The following is a 21,188-nucleotide window of genomic DNA, read 5'->3' on the forward strand; positions in this document are numbered from 1 at the left end:
ACTATAATATTGGAATACAAGATAACACAATATATACAATTTAATTGAAATTGAGATTAATAAATCAGACAAGATGAGAGAGAGAGAGTTTCCGGGACCGATTCAAACCTGAAAAGCTTGGAATGGCTAGGAAAGCACCCTCCAGCACCCACTGCAAGGCAGCAAGAGAGCGCCCCCCCCACCCGGAAGGGTCAGATCCCGTGACTGCTGTAATGTACAGGGATAGGTAGCTGGGATTGGGGCAGTGACACTTTAATGCCCCGTACACTACATGATGTTTTGATGTGGAATACTGAAACCATTAAAAAAAAAAAAAAAAAAAAAAACAAAAACATAGAACCATGACACTCATCTACAGGTTTGCTTTGAATGAGGGGGATGCTTGCATTTACTGACAGCATCAGCTCTAGTCTTCTGCATGCACACAGACTGAATAGCCAACAGCATGTACGTATCCCATATATATATATATATATATGTATGTATACAGGTTATATTGGGATTAGATAGATGAGTATATATGTATGTCCTGTTGCTGAAAAGCTACACAAGAATGTGAGAGATTTACAGGGAAGATTGCAGGAGTTTCTGTAAGCCTCCTAACTTGTTCTTTAACTAGAAGTGATTATTAGTTTTTGGAACAAGTGCCTTTGTATAGGTTCTATGTAGCTGGTTTGTTTTCACAGAATCATAGAATTGTAGGGGTTGGAAGGGACCTCCTGAGATCATCGAGTCCAACCCCCCTGCCAAAGCAGGTTCCCTACACCAGGTAGCACAGGTAGGCATCCAGGCAGGTCTTGAACGTCTCCAGAGAAGGAGACTCCACCACCTCCCTGGGCAGCCTGTTCCAGTGCTCCGTCACCTCACTGTAAAGAAGTTCTTGCGCATGTTTGTGCGGAACTTCCTATGCTCCAGTTTCCGGCCGTTTCCCCTTGTCCTGTCTCCACTCACCACTGAAAAGAGTCCAGCCTCGCCATTCTGCCCCCCACACCTTAGATATTTATAGACCTGGATCAGGTCCCCTCTCAGTCTCCTTTTCTCAAGGCTGAACAGACCCAGTTCACTCAGCCTTTCTTCATAGGGGAGATGCTCCAGGCCCTTCACCATCTTCGTGGCCCTCCGCTGGACTCTTTCCAAGAGATCCCTGTCTTTTTTGTACTGGGGAGCCCAGAACTGGACGCAGTACTCCAGATGAGGTCTTACCAGGGCAGAGTAGAGGGGGAGGATCACCTCCTTTGACCTGCTGGCCATGCTCTTTTTAATGCACCCCAGTAAGCCATTGGCCTTTTAACATGTCTAATGTCAAAGAGCAATGGAATAATCTTGCCATAGAGTAAATAGGCTTCTCAACTTCTTTTCAATAAACAATGCAAAAGATGGATTTACCATAGGTGTCAAAGAGCAGACTGTTTTCTATCCCATGCTGGAGAGCTCAGCCCATTAGCAGAGACCCAAGAGACTGCTTGTGGACTTTTTGATAGAAAACAGAGTAGCAGTAAACAGGAATTTCTTCTGTGTTGTAGAATCCAGCTATTGGCTTATTTAGATGACTTTACAGCTCATTGAAAGACACAGCTTACTGAAGTTACAATCTGTAACAAAGGAAGAATTGAAATGTTCAGATATTGCACAGAAAATCTTCCAAAAACATAGTTCTTGCAAGATGATTGCTTTATGATGCATGTTTACATAAGTGTTTTACAAACATGCAGCTAGATCAGTGATGGACTTTGCTTTGAAATTCAGCCTCTATTAATAAACATATTTTTCCTTTTACTTGTTTATCTTAAGGAATATCAGTGGTTTTGTGCACATAGTCTTAAAGAGATTAACAATCTACATATAAAACACAACTGATAAATGGGTTCTAGTCTGATCTACTTTCAAACATGTGATAAACATTCTCCTTTCCATTGAGGAAACTGTCCAAGTATTGCATTCCAAAGGATGAACTATAATGTAAATAATTTTAGGGGATTGCAGCTGATGATATTTGAGTGAAGAAAAGCTAACTGGAGTATTGGACTTGATAAAGAATATTCAGAATGAAGTTGGAAGGAAACCTAATGCTGTTTCTGCTTGGTCAAGCTGTTAGAATCATAGAGCAGTTTGGGTTGGAAGAGACCTTTAAGATCATCTTGTTCCAACCCTCTGCTGTAGGCAGGGACACTAAACCAGGGTTTCAAAGCCCCATTCAGCCTGGCCTTAAATGCTTCCAGGGAGGAGACATCCACAGTTTCACTGGGCAAACCTGTTTCAGTGCCTCACTACCCACTCAGTAGAGAATTTCTTTCTAATGTCTAAGAGCACCTGTGCCCATTTAGAACTGTATTCATTATGTATTTATAACCAAAATAACTTTGTTTTTTGTTGCTATTGATTTTTTTTGTTGTTGTTTGCTTTGTTTGAATGCTTTAAACCAGGTTTGGTCAAGTAAAATTGCATATGGACAGTTCACAAATTTTACTCGTTATTTAACTAAATTAAAAATGATGTTGATTGGGAAAACTGTATAACAGTTTAATTAAAAAAAGAAATTACTACTATTTTTAAAACTGTATTAAATACATTATGAAGAATTTTAATTAAGGTGTTACAACATCTTTAAAAATATTCCTCATACACTGTAAACTCAGTATGAAGTGGAGAACAGTAGCCATCCAAGGGCTGGGATGCCCAGAGGGATGTGGTGAGGGAGAGATGCAAGAAGGTCACAACCCATCTCACAGTGCTGCACTGATGAAAAGCAAAAGCCCTGAGCAACTCCTGTGGTTTTCTACCATGAGGACTTTATTTATGGTTCAGATGTGCTTCGATTATCTCTGCAATGGCCTGACAACATCACCTGCTCTGCTTGCTGCAGCAGGGGAGGGGCAGCTGGGAGCAGTCTGAGGTTATGGAGTAGGTGTGAAATGGGTAACTTAGAGTCAGAAGCTTTTTGTCCTCTAGACAATTTCTGTGACTGTTGTCCTTAGTCAAGAAATTAAAGAATGGAAGTGCTATGTGCCTACATGCAAATAATAAGAATATGTAAAATGGCTTTTGAAAATGATTTTTCTGGGTACCGAATACTTCAGTTGTTATTTAAACCAGACAGCAAAAGCTACTGTGGCTTAATGGTTGTTCTTTTCAGTAGTTATTCTTTCTCATACTTTCAGTGCTCATTATTTCCACATAATAAAGAAAGGAGAAAATGCATGCAAATCCCCAGTGATAATTTGAAAACCAGTAACAAAATCTTGTATTTGGGAAAAAATCAGTGTAAGAACAAAGTGGTAATTACTGTAGGCAATCCAGAAAAACTTGTGATTGATGGGCACTCTGATTTGTGAGAACTGATTTGCTATCCACATACATTAGAGCTACAGAAACTTGCCGAAACTGCTTTGTCATCATAATTGCACCTTGTGCCAGCAGCTCTAAGCAAAACTTGCTATTAGCTTAATTGAGGGAAGAAATGAGGAGAAAACAGATCTGATCTAATGGCCCAAAGCTGTAACAGGTGTGTAGGAAGCCAAGAAATAATCCCTCTGGATCACACAGAGGTGAATTCCTGACCCTGGAGCATGAATGCAGCCAATTACTCCAAAGGTACTTCAGGAATAGATGCACTGAGTGCTTTTGTCTGTTTTGTAAGAGGTCTTAGACAGAAATCAGCCACACACTTCTGTATCTCTTATCAAGTAGTTGCCTGCTGGGTGAACTGCTACATTGAAGTCTGTGCAGTGAATTAATATAAAAGGGGAGGAGGATTTTCTTGGTGTTGTGGTTCATAGAAACCCTGGGATCTGAATTTTTGCTTTTCAGGTTCATCCTTGCCATAGCACGGCTGTTATATAGTTAATATTATATAGCTAACATTTTTTATTTGTAAGGAGAAAAGTGTATTCAAAGAAAATGTTTGAAGGCTGAAAAATTCACATAATTTCAGCAAAAACTGAATTCAAGATTGTTTCCAGCAACTTTAATTAGAGTATATTTCAATAGCATTTAAGACATATTGCTAGTTTCTTGAACTAAACTGGCAAAATGAGAGCTTAGCTACTTTTTACTGCATGTCTCATATAGCACTGTGTGATACTTGGAGTATCTGTTTCGTTAATAGAAAGCAACTAGAGCTTACTTTTCATCCTTTCTTTTGGTGGCATGCTGAAACACTTAAAGAACAAAATGCTTGTGCCATCCAATGGGCTTTACCTGCAACAAAGTCTGGGAGTCTCTGAAAATGCTGCACGAAGAGTAAAATGTGTTTGTGCTGTGAATGTGAGATGAAGTTGCCCAAAGTAGCAGATATCTGCTTATTCTCTCAGCATTTTTGGGTGGTAAATAACCATGTGAAGACATCAGTTTAGTTTTTTTGACTGAAGGGAAGCATCCTTTCAGAGGCACTGCAAAAAGTCCATCAAGGAATTCAAAATTCAAATGCTCTGTGGGTTTTTTCATAGAAGCAAAACTCCATTGTTTGTACTGAGGTATCTTCAGAGGGGAATTTAACTTAAAATCCATTATCTATGGGTGTTTATCTGTCACAGATATAAATCTTAATTAAGTCACTTCCTCATTGTTTCATGCCTTTTCTTGCTTTGAGATTTACCTGGAGGCCCAAAAGAAAGCAATACTTCAAGAGAACATTAATAAATAAGTGTAACTTGCTCTGTAAGTGCTAGCACAAAGTTACAAAATCTTAAATGTGAAGAAAAATACTTGATTGGTATATTATATGTAAATTAGTTCAAAATAAATTGTTCCCATTTATCAACAGTGATTAAAATGTTGTAGTTCAACAAACTCATTGATTCTGGAACTAAATGTTTAAGGTCCCTGGAGTCTCTAGGCGTCTCTAAGAGCTAATGATCTACAGATATATGCCTTGAAGTGCCCAAGTCACACCTTTATTTTCTTTTCCTTTATTTTCTTTCTTTTTTTCTTTAAAAACAAATAACAAAAAGAAGAAAAACAAATAGTGAATGAAAGTGTTCCTTAAAATTGCCATTAATCTTTCATATTTGTGTAAAGTAATCCAGTTGTTTATGAACATCAAATGATGCTACCTTGCAAAAAAGCACTGACCTTTTATGGATGCTAATTCTCACTGAAAAAATCAACATTAACATTATCAAGAACCTCATCAAAATGCTTTGGCTAATTGCTAACAGTGAAGCATGTCTCTTGTAATCTTGAATAGCAGTATACAGTACTAATTATTTCCTACCTTGAATACCAAACTGCTAACTCTTTGAGCATTTATTTTCAAATGCTTATAATGAGATTTCTGTAATTGTAAAAAGTAACAACACTTAATAAATATTGGGTCTAGAAACAAACAATATTTTGGGCACTGGAACTAGCTGCTAATTGTTGACAGGTGTACAAGTTTAAAGTTTGCATAAAACATCACATTAACAGACAATCTCCTTGGGAAAGGTTTTAGCACTTAATTAGAATGGAAGTATAATAATAAGCCTGGGACTTGATTGCCTTTTATTCCTGCTTGTCTGATTGTTCTGGTGTTACCCTCTTCTGTTTTTGTTAGTCAGTGTCAATGAGCAATCTAATCCAGCAGCATTGAGAAGGATAGCTCACATGGGAGCAGAATCTGAAGAGCCTGAGGCCTGGGCTCAGTTCTTCAAATATGTTGTTTCCTAGCACATGTGTTTTAAATATTTGTTATGAAAGGATTTTATATGGACATTACTGAGAACTTCTCACTTTGGATTGTAGAATAGAAAAGAGATCACATCAACAATTTTTAAAAAAGTTCAAATCTATTTTATGATATGCCAATATTTAAAATATATATAGCTGGATAAGAGCAGCTGAGGTCATGTTTTTGAGCAGAAGTCAGCAGCTGTTAATGATGCTGCCACATCTCTGAGATGTTTCTTTTTATGGAGAGCAATACAGTTATGATAGTGCATCAGTGCCAGTGTTTATGACTACCACCTGTGGCTGTGGTAGGAAAAGGGAGGAGCAAACCAATTTTCAGCAGCAGAAAACAAACGTTCCTGGGGCTCACGGCTCACCTGAAAATACAGGAGCTTCCAGCTTTAGCTTCTGAAATGTTCTTGCAGTTACAGACTTACCTCCTGTCAGGAGATGTCATGGTTCTATGTGTTTTTGTTTTTGTTTTTGTTTTTTTGGTTTTTTTTTTGGTTTTTTTTGGGGGGGTTTCAGTATTCCACATCAAAACATCATGTAGTGTACGGGGCATTAAAGTGTCACTGCCCCAATTCCAAGTACCTATCCCTGTACATTACAGAAGTCACGGGATCTGGCCCTTCCGGGTGGGGGGGCGCTTTTGCTGCCTGGCAGTGGGTGCTGGAGGTGCTTTCCTGGCCGTTCCAAGCTTTTCAGGTTTGACTCGGTCCCGGGAACTCTCTCTCTTATCTTGTCTGATTTATTAATCTCAATTTCAATTAAATTGTATATATTGTGTTATCTTGTATTCCAATATTATAGTAAAATAAGTTTTCCTCCATAGATTGTTGCCGCTGTTCTTTTCCTCCCTTCCTTCCTTCCCATTTTTGTGGGACTGGGGTGGGGGGGGGAGGGCAGAGGCCTGTCGCCCCTTTCACGGACATAGATTGATCTGGTCAAATCCGTGACAGGAGACCATCAGCTATCATCTTCAGTAACCACAGTATCTGGATTCATAGCCATTCACACGAGTATTAATAATGATCTGTTTGAGCAATGGTGTAATCATGCATGTGACTTGCTTCAACACAGTTTGCTGGCTGAGTGACATCACAACAAGCAGCTGGGGGTAGTACTGTAACTGAACATAGCAGTGCTGCTTACATGGGGTTAATGATGAGATCCAGCCTCAGTAAAAACTCTGCCTTGCTGCCTTGTCTTGCTGCTGTCAGAACTGTGTTGCTGGTAAAATAATTCTGAGTGAATGGTTGTTCTGCAGCTTACATACTTCTGTGGCTGATATGTGTATGAGCAAATGTTGTGATGTTTATAGCAGACTGATGTTCATATCTGCAGAATTACTACGTATAGTAACAGTGTCCAACGTCAGCAGAACTGAGCTGCATAATTCCAGCTTTCTGTTTATCTGACTTAAAAGCATGAGAATTCCTGTGAATAGATTGACTTGAATAAATTACTTTTTTAATGCTCTAGATAGACCTGCAGTTATTGCGTGCAAATCACAGCGCAGATTCTGAAAAAAGGTATCAGAGCTGCATAGCCCATGTGTGCCCTAAGGCAGCAGCTGCTGAGTCTGTTATCACCGCTGACAGGTGTTTGTCCAGGCTGGTCTTAGGCTCCAAAGTAGTTTCTGTCTGTATTTAGTTACAGCTAGACATCTAGACTTCTCTTACCTTATTTAGGAGGTGCTGCTTGTACAAATGTCTCTCCTGGATCGTGGGATCAGCAACACTGATTGCTGTTGCTTTTCTGTTTCTCGTCCAAATCTTTCCCAAAAAGGTGAGCTTGAAACTCAAAAAATGCTTCTATTGAAGCCTTGCAAAGCACAGGTAAAGAAAGATTAACTTCGCATGTGATCGGAGGGAGGGGGAATTTGTCCCTCATGCCATAGCTATTATTTGCTTTCCCCTTTTTCATATTCAGCTTGTTTTCTGCAGAAATGTACAACATATTTCACATTCTGAAATGCTGTTTATAGCTTGGACAATTTACTATTCATAATCTGCTAGCCGTGACACAGTTACCTAATCATGGTTACCTAAAATACAGGAGTTTTTTTGGGGTTTTTTTTTTTTTTTTTTAATCCCTTCTTTCCTGCATCATAGAGATAGCTGGCCAACGACTTAGAAGCATCATGAATCATTTCATGCATTCGTGTGTGATGGAACAATATTACTATACGCAGAATAGGCAACTGTGGTTTCTGATGGCTGGGAAGCCTGGGTCATAGTTTTGCTACTTCAATTTATTTGCAACATGTTGTCTTAAAGATGATATAGCAGCATTTCCAGGCACTGAAACGTTTTGCAAATTCAAGGCTTTTGTGCAAATGTTTTGGGTTGATTGGTATTGAAGATATTTTATTTAATTGAATCTTTCTCTTCTATCTTTATTATAAAACAAGCTATGGTGTACTATTAAGTACCAATACCAACATCAGCTATTTGTTGATTTGATTACCAAGATGTTATGATAGGGGTTTTTCTCATCCCATGTATCAGCAAAAAAGCTGTGGTGGATCATATGGCAATTCTGTGCTTTTTAATGGATTCAGGTTGGTCGCCAGTAATCTCAGGATGATGTAACCCTACTAATTGTAGTAGGATGATGTAACCCTACTAAATGTAACCCTAAAAGAGTATTGGTCAAGGATGCAACACCTAAATCAGTACTGAAATTTTTTTGGATCTTCGTTTTAGGAAGTATGATAGTATGAAAGCATAATTAACAAACAAATTAATTAAAGGCAATTAACTGATGGAACATGGCATGGTAACTGGGCAGTATCTGATTTTGAAGTTATGTGAAGTTAATTATTTGATAAGGAATGTAAGAAATGTATCTTCTTTGAACTACCAAAAAAGTGCCATATGCATATTAGTACTTATGTACAGTATGTAAAAGTGTGGATGACTTAGTTTGGGGTTTTGCTTGTTTACTGTGGTGAGAACCACTAAACTAAGATAAAACCCCACGGCAGAGATTCATTAACATAAATATCTCCTTTTCTCTCTGTACAGATAAAAGTAATCCTGGCAAAGTTAAAGAGAAAAATTGTCTGCTCTGTCAGTGACATTTCTACTGAACGCATTGGTTTACTGCCAAGTTAACACTTATGTGCTTCCCAGACTTAGTAAATGAAAGCACAAATCAAATATTTTGCATAAGCAATTTAATTTAGTTACATTTTTGAAGCTGTGGAATAGCAGTATTGTGAAGATGTATGCAGCAGTTCACCCCATTTTCACAGTTCCTTTTTAGTAGTTGTAGATTGATATTTTCCCAGTAGCTTTTCACATGTGCATCATATGTAACGTAAAGCCTGGCACTTTCTATGAATTCTTCTGTATTACTAGTTTTTGGCGTACTGCTTCAGATTCCCGTTCTGATTTCAGTGGCACAAACCCGTCAATTAAACTGGGAAAAAGAACATGCCTGTTCAGGGCTGGGGGGGAGGGAATGTGCTACTTTTTGGAAGACTTGTTGCACAAATTTAGAAGATTAATTCCACACCCCCAAAATTTGACACAACTGATATGTATTTATCCATTGGCCACACAGTCGAGCTATTTCTTTTACTTCAAGCTCCTCTTGCACTCCCTTTTATCTCAGGGGATAAGTTGGCAGTGGTAGCGTGGGTTGGGGTTCTGTTCATGAAATCATGATCTGCTTTATTTCTGTTCATCCTGGGTTATATATTTTCATCCGGCCAGCTTAATGAATCTGTTTGAATGTATTTTTGAAAGATAATCCAAGATGTTAGTGACATTAGCTAGCCGTGTTTGCACACTCCAAAAAGATAGTAAGATAAGCTGTTAAAATATTTGCCAGTAAGTATTTCCTCTTCCTTCTATGCAGCATAAGTGTTTCTATTTTTACAATATAAGGAATAGGTTGTCTGTTTACTGAGTAGAGAAGGTGCCTGCAATAATAGCAATCCTCTGTTCCCTGCTCGGTCCCCTTCCAGATGGAGAGGTGTAGCAGCAGTGACACATCACCCAGAGCGAGGTCAGAGATTGACTCGATTATTATATATCCAACTGCCTATCCTCTTCTGAACAGCCTCTTCGTTACCTGGGTTGGGTTTGGCCCTGCTGTAGGCAGAGAAACAGAGTAAGTCCTGTGTATGGCTGCTTAGGTGAGCACTCAGCACTGCTGATCTGATGCTGCCCATGTGAAGCCAAGAGGCTTGGACATGTGCTGGGCGCAGCTGCTGGAATATGGCAAGGTTTGTAACCACCTTCAAGTTCTGGGGATGTTTATGGTCTCACAATAGCCCTGAACTTTTTTTCCCCTGCACAGAGAACAGCTTTACTCTTAGTTTGGAAAACGTGTGTTAGGAGAGCCACAAGTGGCCATCACAGTACTCATCTTGGAGCTTTGCCACACCTATTAAGGTCATGTTCACTGCTTGGGGAACAGTGGTATAAAACCTGTAGAGGGGAGGAAACTAACAGAATAATTTTGGTTTAAAATTTGGTGTAAAATACCTCTCTAGCAGCTGTAAGAAAATTTAACCTATCAATTTCAGTGCTTTTCTTTTCCCCATACATTTTTCCACAAACATAATAGGAACTTAATTTCATTTGATTCCATTTGGTTTCATCAAATTTTGGCATATCCAGAGGTGGTGAAGCCTCCTTCCTGTCTCCATCTTTTCATCCTCCAGCTGAATGAATGCACTGCTAAGCTCTTGATGCTCCACAGCGTATACTGACCTTGTGCAAGGTACCTTCTTTGCTGCTGCTCAAAATACATCATTCAAAACCATTTCTGTCTGGATGTTTGCCAAGAAATTCCTTGTTTTTCTGTTAAGCCCATTGATAATTCCCAATCAAAAGATAAATATTTAACTTCTGAAATTTTAATTGCTTAGCAAGAAAATAAACCTTTTTATCCGCTGATTAATACTTGCTGATGCTGTCAGTTTGCAGAAAGTCTTCTAGAATTAGAACAGATTTAGTAAAACCTTTAAATAGAATCTAAATTGAAATTAGTTGAAATTAAAATTGTGCATGCACTTTTCTTTTGCTAGGATCCTAACTTCATCAATTTTTCTAAAACAATTTAATTGTATCGATGAATGCAGTCATAATGATGAAATCTTATGCAGATTAATTTTGCTGGCTCTGAAAAAATTATTGCAAAAAACATTTGCAGTCTATAATAAACACTCAGTACTTCTATCTCCCTGTAACACAGGGATCACTGGTGTTTTGGTTTGATGGATGACAACACTTTAACAGAAAGCCTACTGAGCTCGTGGTTTGATTGTGAGTGGGATCAATGTGTAGTTGTGCAATATATAACCATTATGTAGCTAAAAGTCATTTTAAGTTTCTTGATGTAAACACACAGTTGTGAGCTTCAGAGTTAAAGTTAGTGTATATGTCCCTATTAAGCATGGCAAATCTTACTTTTTTAATAGTGTTTAGTAGTATTGGGAAGTAGGTACAAACATCAAATTACACCGCTCTATCTTAACATTACTGCAGAAAACAGGACTTTGCAGTAGGTGTTGTGGATGTCTCCCTGCGGTCTCATTCTCTTCCCTTCATTTACCAATCCCACATGGCACCGATACACATTGTGAAGCAGTTTGGCCATGCTCAGGCTGCAGTTACCTGGCAGCTGTGAACTTGTGGTACCCAGCTAGCAGTACTGGCTCCAGGAGCTCTCTCAGACCCAATGTGCCAGCAGTACTGGGAGCATTGCATGTGGGGATGGGGCAGGAGGGCAACCACCCTGCACCTAGTGCAGGTTTATCATCTCGGCTCCCACTGTACCTTGCAAAATAATCAAGGAAATTATGATTCTCCATGTGCTTTGCAGTGCAGTTGGAACTGCCTTTTTGTAGGATTTCTGAAAAAGGAAGCTTGAGGAAGGGAGTGGTCACCTGGACGTGCTTTTATTTCTGTAGAAGACTGAGCACCATGGTTTGCCATGGAGTGTGTCTGCCAAAATGTAGTCCTTTCTGGTAATGCTGTTTGTTCTCTGTGGTTAATGTCACAGCTGAACAAATGTTAGTGTTAGTACAAAGAGTGGTGATTCCTGGCAGTTAGCAGTGACGGGGACATTATCTGTGTCAAAGGGGTTCTTCAGTGCTTTCCCCCATCTTGCTCCTTAAAATATTTGTTTGATTTGAGAAGTGCTCTGTGGCATTGCCAAGTTCTTTAGCAGAAGGGTTTCAGAAACCTAGATTATTTGTCATGCTGTGCCTGGGTGGGTCATACCTGCTCTGTGCTCCCAGGAAGACATGCTGAGTTGTGCCAAGTGCAAACTAGACATCAAACTATTTTCTGTGGGCAGCAAACTTACCTTTCTCCCACCTATTTTAGAGTCATGATCTTAGATACCTGTTCTACTCTACTTTAGATATTCCTCTGGAAAAAGGAAGGCAGTAACATGTGCCACTTAAAGCAGCTGGAAAATTCAAAGGTCTGTGTACTTGGCTTTGAATATTTTTGTGTCACACTTGGAAGAACCTTTAAATTTCCTCTTGCTCAGTTGGTCCCTGGGGGAAAGAAATTTTAATATGTTCAAAATTTTCCATTTTAACTTTGTGATATCATTTCATTGCTGGTTGGCTTATCAGCAGTTGTCTTCGATCATATTCTGTTCTGAGGTATTTCCATTAGCTTTATTACGTAATATCTGTAATTTTTTTATTTCAAGCATCTGTTATTTAACTGGAGCAAATGGGGCTCTCATTTAGAATTACTGACAAGCTTGAGCAAAATCATTCAGAGCAATAAATTGTTCCAAATTGATAATGTGAGTTTTAAGAAATCTGGACTGAAAAAAAATAAGCCAGTTCTTGTAACCAGTATTTTAACTGAGTAGTGCTTAATAAGGTAGTGGCTATGCTCCCATAAGCTGCTGGTTCATGGGAGAAGAAAGGAGGTAGTAAGGCTGACCAAGCTTAGGGGGAAAAATATAATCCAATTTCTGGATAAAAATATCAGATTGTAACGCCTTTGGCAGGTACTGATTTTGTTTAAGTGAATCTTCTGCATTCTGAAAGCTCACAGAACTAGGTCACTTGAGTTATATAATCAGTCAGTGAGAACAGCTATGTTGTTTAAGGTGTTTGTTTATTCTCAACTATGAGGATTCTCTGTTATAATGGTGCAGTGATATTTGATTCAGTGTCATGGCAACACACAGACCAATAGTCACGAAGAAGATACTTCATTAGGCTAAAGTGACTATCTAATAAACAGAGAAAGTGCAATTTAGATGAAGTCCTTGAGTATTATACCTGTTTGATGTTAAGGTGTACGATTAATTTTTCTACTGAATGATTTAAAAAAGAAGTCTGAAAGTTCTTCAGTAGTCTCAAATATGATGAAACAAATGTCATATAAGATCACTTTGCTGGATTCTAAAGAGATTAAAACTTGTAAATTCCTATGTGCATTACTGGATTCTGTACTCTTATTTTTTTACACCTGTACAGTATCAGTATATAATGTGCCGGAAGTCTAGTATTTCCCTGCTTGGCTTTGTGGTTGTATTCAGCATCACTAACAAGCTACTATAACTCCCTCAGTTTGCATTGCTCCTGCTTTCTTTTTCGATTTCCTCCTTTGCCTCTCAAAATGATTCACTACATTCTATCACCTGATCATCAAACTCTTTTCAATCCACTTAGCTTACATGGACCTGGCTTAAAACTGTGTTCAGCCAAGACTAGATAGGAGCTGATCTTTGCCAGACCACTCTATGGAAAGAGAATTTGCAAAGTGTATCTTTGGGCTGCAGAGGCTTTGTTGTGTGCATTACTGAGGATTTTCTGAGGTTGACTGTGATTGATTCTTTTTGTGCTTGGATGTGAAACAGCAAGAGATGTAAGGTTCTGCAGAAGTCTTTGCACTCATGTCTGCATCCTGCCTGCCACTTGCATGCTGCAGCCCGATTACTCTTTCTTTTTCTTCCACCAAAAAGTTTCTCACTGTGAGTTGATTCTCAGGCTGCATTAGACACAATTTCTTGCTCGTATTTTTTTTTTTGGTCTGTTTTCTACAGAAAGAGGGATGAATGATAGTCTGCCTACAAAACAAAGTTCTTTCCCCTGCAACAACTAGCTCTGATGATAGAAATCCAATGGATTATCAGCGGTGTTTGATCATCTGAATAGTTCTTAGGACATGTATATGTTTTGCACTGGCCTCAGGCTTGGTTTTTTGATCTTCACAAGTAGGAATGTGTTGTAAGGATGTCAATATTTATCAAACCAAAGGTCCACACAGGCCCATGTCTTGTTTCCAAGTGCAGTCAGCACCAGATCAGTGGGCAGTAAAGAGCAGGAGAAGAATTTAGTAATACTTGCACAGTAATTCTTCTTTAGTGCACTCAGTAAATTCAGGCACGTATGGAATTGGGTCTTCTGCAAGACAGAGGAAGCATCACTATGGTGTTATCAATCTTCTGGAGTTGGAGAAATATAAAGGCTAATATTTTTGTCCTTAAGTGTCCTGTCCTCAAAATCACATGTACGTGATGTGTTGCAGTTTCAGAAATAATATCCAAATCAGAGCAGTCTCTAGTAGTAAAGTATTTTTTTTCTCACTCTTCTGGCCTAATAATTGCTTTCTTTTGTTATGCCTTAATTTGCATCTTAGTAACGTGCACATTGCTGTTTCGTAGATCAACCAAGTCAAAAGAACTGTGGTCTCTCTGAAAGCAATGTCTCCTATTTATTTCCATTATAGCAGATAGTACAAAGTGCACAATAACAGTATTAGTTTGGGCAAATTCTCAGTTTTAAATGGCTTTTTCAACATAGTCCCCACCCTTAGTTATACATTTTCACCCCTGACGTAGAACAGGCTGCATGCTATGCTTTTAAACATCTGTACCAACAGAGGTGATCAACCGTTTCCACAGCAGCCATGATGGCATCATTGCTAGGAAACTTTCACTGTGCTCACATTCACTGTTGATGTCCATTCACCAGCTATCTATGAATGTCAGCAGGTGCCATTTTTTCCATGTGGTGGAATTCATTGAGACACTTTTTCTTCATATGGACTTCCATGTCAGATATCATTGTGTCAGACTGCCCCTCTGCTGCCATCGGTCACACAGCAACAAAACATGGTGAGATACTGGTAGAGTAGTTTAACATCTATTGCCATACTGTCAACGTCTGCCTCTGATGTTGAGGGCTAACACAATAAAATCAGAGGCATAACTTTCAGAGTAGCCCTCATGCAAGATACTGCAAACCTGAATTTTTAGAACTAGTTGCTAATAGTTATGCATCTACCACAAACAGTACCTTGTTCATACAAGGCACAAGATAGAACTTGTTAGAAAAAATAACGGAACACTTCACTTCTCATTACTCATGCTACTAAAGGCAGTAGACAGTCAGTAGATTACAAACACAGTTTCAAAATACATAAATCTGGCTGAAGAACTGAAGCTGTAGAATACAAAGCCCTTTCTTTTCACAAAGCTGCTTCTGCCTTATTTCAAGCTAAATGAAAACAGCTGCCTACCTCATAAATTATGCATTCCAAGAACACTCTGACATTATAGTCTTCAAAACACAGTTAATTTTAATCTTTCTCACACAATTTATGACAAAAAAGGTGGATGATGCTTTGTTTCACCCTCCTTTTGCTGTAATTTTGATAGTGAAATATCAGAGGATATTGAATTAAGTAGTCTTTTAGACATTTTCTTTTAAGGCAGGTAATACTCATGACAAACTATGACCAGAGTAGCCCAAATATTTCACATGTAATATCTCACAAAGCAAATATAGAATATGGCACACACCTGAAAGGAGAGAGGAAGGCTTCAGACATAGCATGGCAGTATGATTCTTTTTCAATGGGAGGTATTTAGATATTTGTCCATTATTGCAGTCCAGTTACTTAGGGAGTAACAGCTTGATTTAGACGTTTATTTAGTTATATGTACAAAGCCGTTATCATTTGGAAATGCACTGATTATCTCTAAAAAACAGGTAACTCATCCATAGAGTGTACAGTGGGAACTATGTTGAAGAGCCACCCTAACAGTAGATCCTTGGCATTTTAATGATATTCTTTGAAAATAATGTAGATACATACCATGGAAAAAAGTCTTCAAAGCAGCTCTTGTGAACAAATTATTCCTACTTATTTTGTAAATACGGTGCTTGTCATTGTACCCAGAAAACTTGTTCAAGTTTGCTCAAGTTCCTGAACTTAAGAGTAGTATCAGCAAAATTTATCTTATAATTAATAACGCTCTAGATCTACAGACCTCTACCTAGAAAATCTTCTGAGGGGATGTGGATATTGGGTCTCAGGGACAGGAGAGCAAGTAAGATAACTCTGTGAGCCTCAGCAAGGTAGTGAACAGTGCGGAAGATCCTGTCTCAAAAGACTGGAAGAAGAAAGTGCTGCAAGATATGCACAGGGTCTGCAGGGGAAAACTACCCTCCAGTCAAAGCTCATTACAGCTTCACAGCCCATTTTTTTCCTCCTATTCTACTTTTATCTCTGAGTCTTTCTTGACTCAATAAAACAATTCCCCAAAGTTTCCCTGAGGTTTCTTGTATACCTCTGTGAACTGAGCTCTCTTTCCACTTTCCCCGGTGCTGCTGTTCAGCATTTTGAAAGCTTTCTCACCCCTAAGACTGTTGTTCATCTTTGTTCCTACTTGCTCTGTGACTTTTAGTCACTGGAGTTTGCAGCTCTTTTTTCTCTAGGCTGATAATCTGAAGTTATAAATTTACAAGCAAGCAATCTGAAATCCGCATACATACAGTGCATAGCCTAGAAAACTGTGCTGAGTAATGCTACCTAGGTATGGGAGAAGCCAAACCTCTATTTCATGTTTTATGTCATAAAAGCATGGTCCTATCAAAAAGGAAACGGTACCTTCCCCAAGAAAATGCCTATATCATATACAAGGCAAGGGCAGAAAAATGTTTGTTGTTTTGCCCTTCGTCATGACTCTGTGGACACAGTTCTAAGCAGTATCGTGGCTTCCTATGAGTAATAAGTGAAATTAGAACAAGAAGGTTTTAACAGCAGGCTGAACTCACTTGGAGCATAAAACGTATTTACTGTACACCACTCTCGTCGTAATCCCACTTTCCTCGCTCTGTGAAGAATCAAGTGTTTTGCAATGCAAATCTGTTCCTTTTGCAGCAAGCTCTTTCACCAAAACATTTCTTCTTTGTTCTCTTGATATGAATTCCGATGAAATACTATTATCTGAGTCATTTGAAGACTGTTTTTTTAGCTATTTTTGCTTTCTATTTCAGCTTCTTCAGTCAGGGAACTAAAATCAGAAAATAGAGATGAATTACATCCAGCATTACCAAAATTTATTTTAGATGAAAAAGAACCTAAGATGTTTGCAAGTCTGAGGGTGTAGTTTTCCTCCTGATTGTAAGGGTCTTAAGTTTTCTGTCTGGCTGAGATAGCAGTGAGGTAAGCAGCATGTAGGGCAGGAATGAGAATACAGCAAGTTGCACATCCTTTGGTTCCATTCCCATTTTTCTCCATGTTTGCTGATTCTGTTTTCTTTATTGCTGGATTTTCCATGTTGTGCTTCTTTTCTCATTCATTCCTTCAATTTAAACAGATTTACAAAAAAATTATCACCTAGAAAATGTGACCATATCCCTCAGGATATCATCCATAAGTAGTACAGTGGCATACGGTTGTTTTTATTCTACTTCCTTGTGAAGCTAGAACTTCCCAGAATTAGGTGGATGGATAGATGTGGCAGAAGATGTGAAACCTACCTTTATTTTAATGTTGTCCATGTCTAATAGCATAGAAGAAATTAAACAGCGTATGAAGCATCTGGGGGAAACGAAATTGTGTATCAGCAATGCTGTTTATTTGTCAAGATATTGCTTGATTGTCCGACTTTTTACAGTTCAGGCTAAACAAAATACAATTTGCAATTTTCTTTCTTTTATGTACATGAGAAATGACTTATGGGGTGGGAATGCAGCCAGGAAAGAGATCTCAAGAATTATCAGCTCCTGCTTTAGAAGTTATCTTCACACTTTTTTAGTGACATTAAAGTGAATTCTAATTTACAGATTACTGTAAGTGGTCACTTTGTAATATTTTCAGGATATTTGTTATTGTAATTTTGTAAGCTAGCTCTATATTTTAAGGGCCAAGTTGTAATTCTTGGTGTTTGAAAACTCCACAGGTGCAAAGAGTGTCTTAGATCTAAAATGACTGACTGCCATCATGGAGTAGGAAGATGCTGGGCAATGTCTGTTTTGCATAGGATTTTTAAACGCTTTTATAACATATGCTAAATACAAAATTAATGATTCCTCTTCTTGGGTTTGGTATAACCCACAAAGGTTCTGCGTTATGCGGAATTACTCGAAGGAATACCTCTATCAAATGACTTTCCGAATTCAGCCACAGTTTGAACTGTGTGAATAATTGGCATTTGGTTTTGTTTGCAAAACCAGTTCATTTCAGGCAGTCCCAGAAACTTTGCCAGGAGGTGGAATAGTGGGTGGAGGACACTGTTTACAAATTCAGTGAGTAAATATTCACGCTGACTACAGTCAATCAGTTTTCATATTGAAGTTTGCTATGCTGCTGTGTACATCCTGAACCTCAGTTCAAACCCACATTTTGTTTTTAAGCTTGGTAGAATCTGTTGAACAATAATGATGATTGCATTTGCTGTTTGTTACTATCAGACACAAGTTTTTCTTATTCTTTTTGGAAATACTTTTTTCTTTGTGTAGAAAATAGACTTTCACTTGAAAATTTTCAATAACTTTCCAAAAACAGCTGAAATATTCACCAAATCCTTCTATAAGCTGTATTTGATCTGGAAGGGAGAAATTTTAGGAGACTGTAACTTGATTGTTAATTGTCAGGTCAGTAAGTATTATCAGTGCAATTGTGGTGCTCAAAGAACAGTTCACTCTGAGAACAAAGAGTAACAAGGAATTTGTCTGAACACCTTCTGCCCACCTCATTACTGATACTACCTTATGGTTTTATTAAGGTTACGCTATCAGTAACAGTGTAGAATCATTAAAGTAGGAGAAGTTTACTAAGATCAACCCAGCCACACCACTCCCACTAACCGTGTTCCTCAGTGCCACATCTCCATGGTTCTTGAACTCCTCTAGGGGCAGTGACTCCACCGTCTCCCTGGGCAGCCTGTGCCACTGCATCACAGCTCTTTCTGAGAAGCAACTTTTCCTAATATGCAATGTGAACTTTCCCTGGTGCCACTTAAAGCCCTTATCTTTGGTCTTTTTGGTTTTTTTCTTTCAGTTCTTACCTTTGCTCAAATTCATAGTACGTACCTTTAAATAATGCTTATGAAACTGAGCAAGTGCACATTGTCTTTGTACAAGTTACAGAATACTTCCTACTGCTTTCTGTTTCTACAGACTTATTTTTAGTCACATAAAGTTTAGCACGTGTGCAGTTTTTGACTTGTTGAGTATATCCCGATTTCTTAATCTTTTGTCCAAAACAGTACAGGACACTGAAAACCTTTCTGCAGTCTTCAGTGAAATTGAAGTTCTTTGTCATAGGAGTAGCCTCTCCTGAGCTGAAAATGTTTTTTCTCTCCCTGTTTTTATCAAAACTCACATGATGCTATTGCTCACTGTAGAGGTTGACAGTACCAAATGATCACAGATGTTTTTGGGCAATTTTATTTTCCACATGGGCTTAGAAACTGAGTGGTGTGTGGAAGACTGTGTGTGCATATTTATACATGTATACATGTATATGCTTTAAGAAAAATATCTATCAAACTGTTTCAGTTATATTATGCAGCTGTTTTTTCCTGTGTTGATCTATCAATAAAATGCAGAATAAAATTACAACAAAGTAGTTAGCAAAGTACTTCTTCCTTTCTGCAGCTCCTTCAAATTTTATCTTGCAATGAGGGCTTCTAAAAGAAAAAAAAAAGTTCAGAATAAATGACTGTGCATTTTGGTGTAGGATTTATCACAAAATTTGAATCAATTTGATGATTATTCTTATCAGTAATTCCATATGGTACAGGAGGAAAACATCTAGGGAGAGCGAGAATAATTAGGATGTTATTCTCGGAATCAGAAAATGATAATGTAATAAAGTAGAATAGAAAGTTATAGCAAATATTTATACTATTTAAAAGTTATCAGCAGTCACTAACTCATTCTGATAGAAACATTTAATCTTCCAGATCTGCTGCAATTAAATGCTTTGACACTTAATTTCTGCATTACAAGATGTAAAGTTATATGGAAATACTAATGCAAGTTTAATTTCCAGTGGCAGTCTAATTGTGGCAGAATAGCTATTCAGCACAGGCTGTTTCTCCACTGAAGAAATTTTCATCTCAGTGTGAGTTCAAGCTGTGAACTGCTGGAGTTACTGGGACTCTGGTTCACAAGATGTAATTAAAGTACACTTCAGTCAATTTTTGGAAAACAGGAGAAATATTTTCTTTTCATTCTAGAAATAAGATTTTGCACTGTTGGACTCTCAGAAATGTTAAGATGTGGAAGAGTTTCTCAGTAATCCAATCTCTTCTCTAGGCTCTGCTGTGTTGTTCATGTTGCATCAAGTCAATGAGAAGTGCAGGTGTCTTTGACTGATGTTGCTGCACTGGCCGAGAGATTGCATGTCAGATTTCACTGGTGGGACCACAAAGGGACTGCTATCCATCAAGGACGTACGGTGTGGTTTTCTGTACTTCTGAATCTATTCAGCAATTTTCAAGGGTAACTAGAGGCAGATTTTATTACAGGTTATTTTTATAGTTCTTTCCCATATAAGGTCAGAAAAAGAACCTGCTGAAGCTGTAGCAGGGAAATTACAGCTTACTTAAGAAAATCCAGGTTTCAGGGGAAGAAAAAAATATTAAGAACTTAACAAAATTAGCTTCTATAAAGAGAAGCTTGGCATAAATGTCTAAATTGACAGCATAGATACGATGTAAAGAACCAGGTCTTCTCTGGAGACAATTGTAAAGGTAATGTGTGAGGATATTTTGGCCCTAATACCAGGGCCAAAAATTTGGTATATTTTTAAGATTTAAGCTTTCAATTGAATTCATCGAGAGCAAGTCTAAAAATGATACTACTTCTGTCACATTGTGGGGAAGTGAATCATGTATTCAGGCTTCTGCTGGCAGTATGAGCAACTAAATAGAAAAATGTGCGTACAAAAGAAGTTGTGTATACAAGATGTTACACTTTTTTTGCATCAGATTTCAGTTTCTATGTCGAATGTAGGGAAAACAAAAAATCTTAAAGCACTTACAGACAACAGTCTGTACGTTCCTGGCACTTTCACTGATTATAAACACTGTGGTTTTGGAAAATATTCTTGGGGATGTGTGTGAGGGATCCTGAAGTGGTTTGTTCTATCTATATGGAGCTGGTTTTAGTCTTTCCTGGAGAAAACCTTGTGTTTAGCTGGAGGAAATGAAACGTAGGAAGGAAATGGACAATAAAAAATTAATTTGAGACCTAGGTCATGTCCACTGACTCAGTGAAATAAAATAAGCAAGCAATAAGGAACATT

The 21,188-nt window shown here is 38.2% G+C and overlaps 1 long non-coding RNA gene across 8 annotated transcripts in view; it reads left to right on the forward strand.

The window, feature by feature from the left end:
- The first annotated feature begins 6,309 nt into the window (after positions 1-6,309).
- Positions 6,310-21,188, forward strand: part of LOC122175368 — an 88,411-nt gene continuing 73,532 nt past the window's right edge. For 7 of the 8 annotated variants that reach the window (XR_006177390.1, XR_006177395.1, XR_006177393.1 and 4 more), the window contains exons 1-2: positions 6,310-6,354; positions 7,341-7,437. This is a non-coding gene — a long non-coding RNA (uncharacterized LOC122175368). The remainder of the gene's footprint in view (positions 6,355-7,340; positions 7,438-21,188) is intronic. The other variant, XR_006177391.1, reaches the window with a different exon arrangement.

The sequence above is a fragment of the Lagopus leucura genome, unplaced genomic scaffold (genome assembly GCF_019238085.1).
Source record: "Lagopus leucura isolate 7727_CA_CO unplaced genomic scaffold, USGS_WTPT01 Super-Scaffold_739, whole genome shotgun sequence".
In the NCBI taxonomy this organism is placed as follows: domain Eukaryota; kingdom Metazoa; phylum Chordata; class Aves; order Galliformes; family Phasianidae; genus Lagopus; species Lagopus leucura.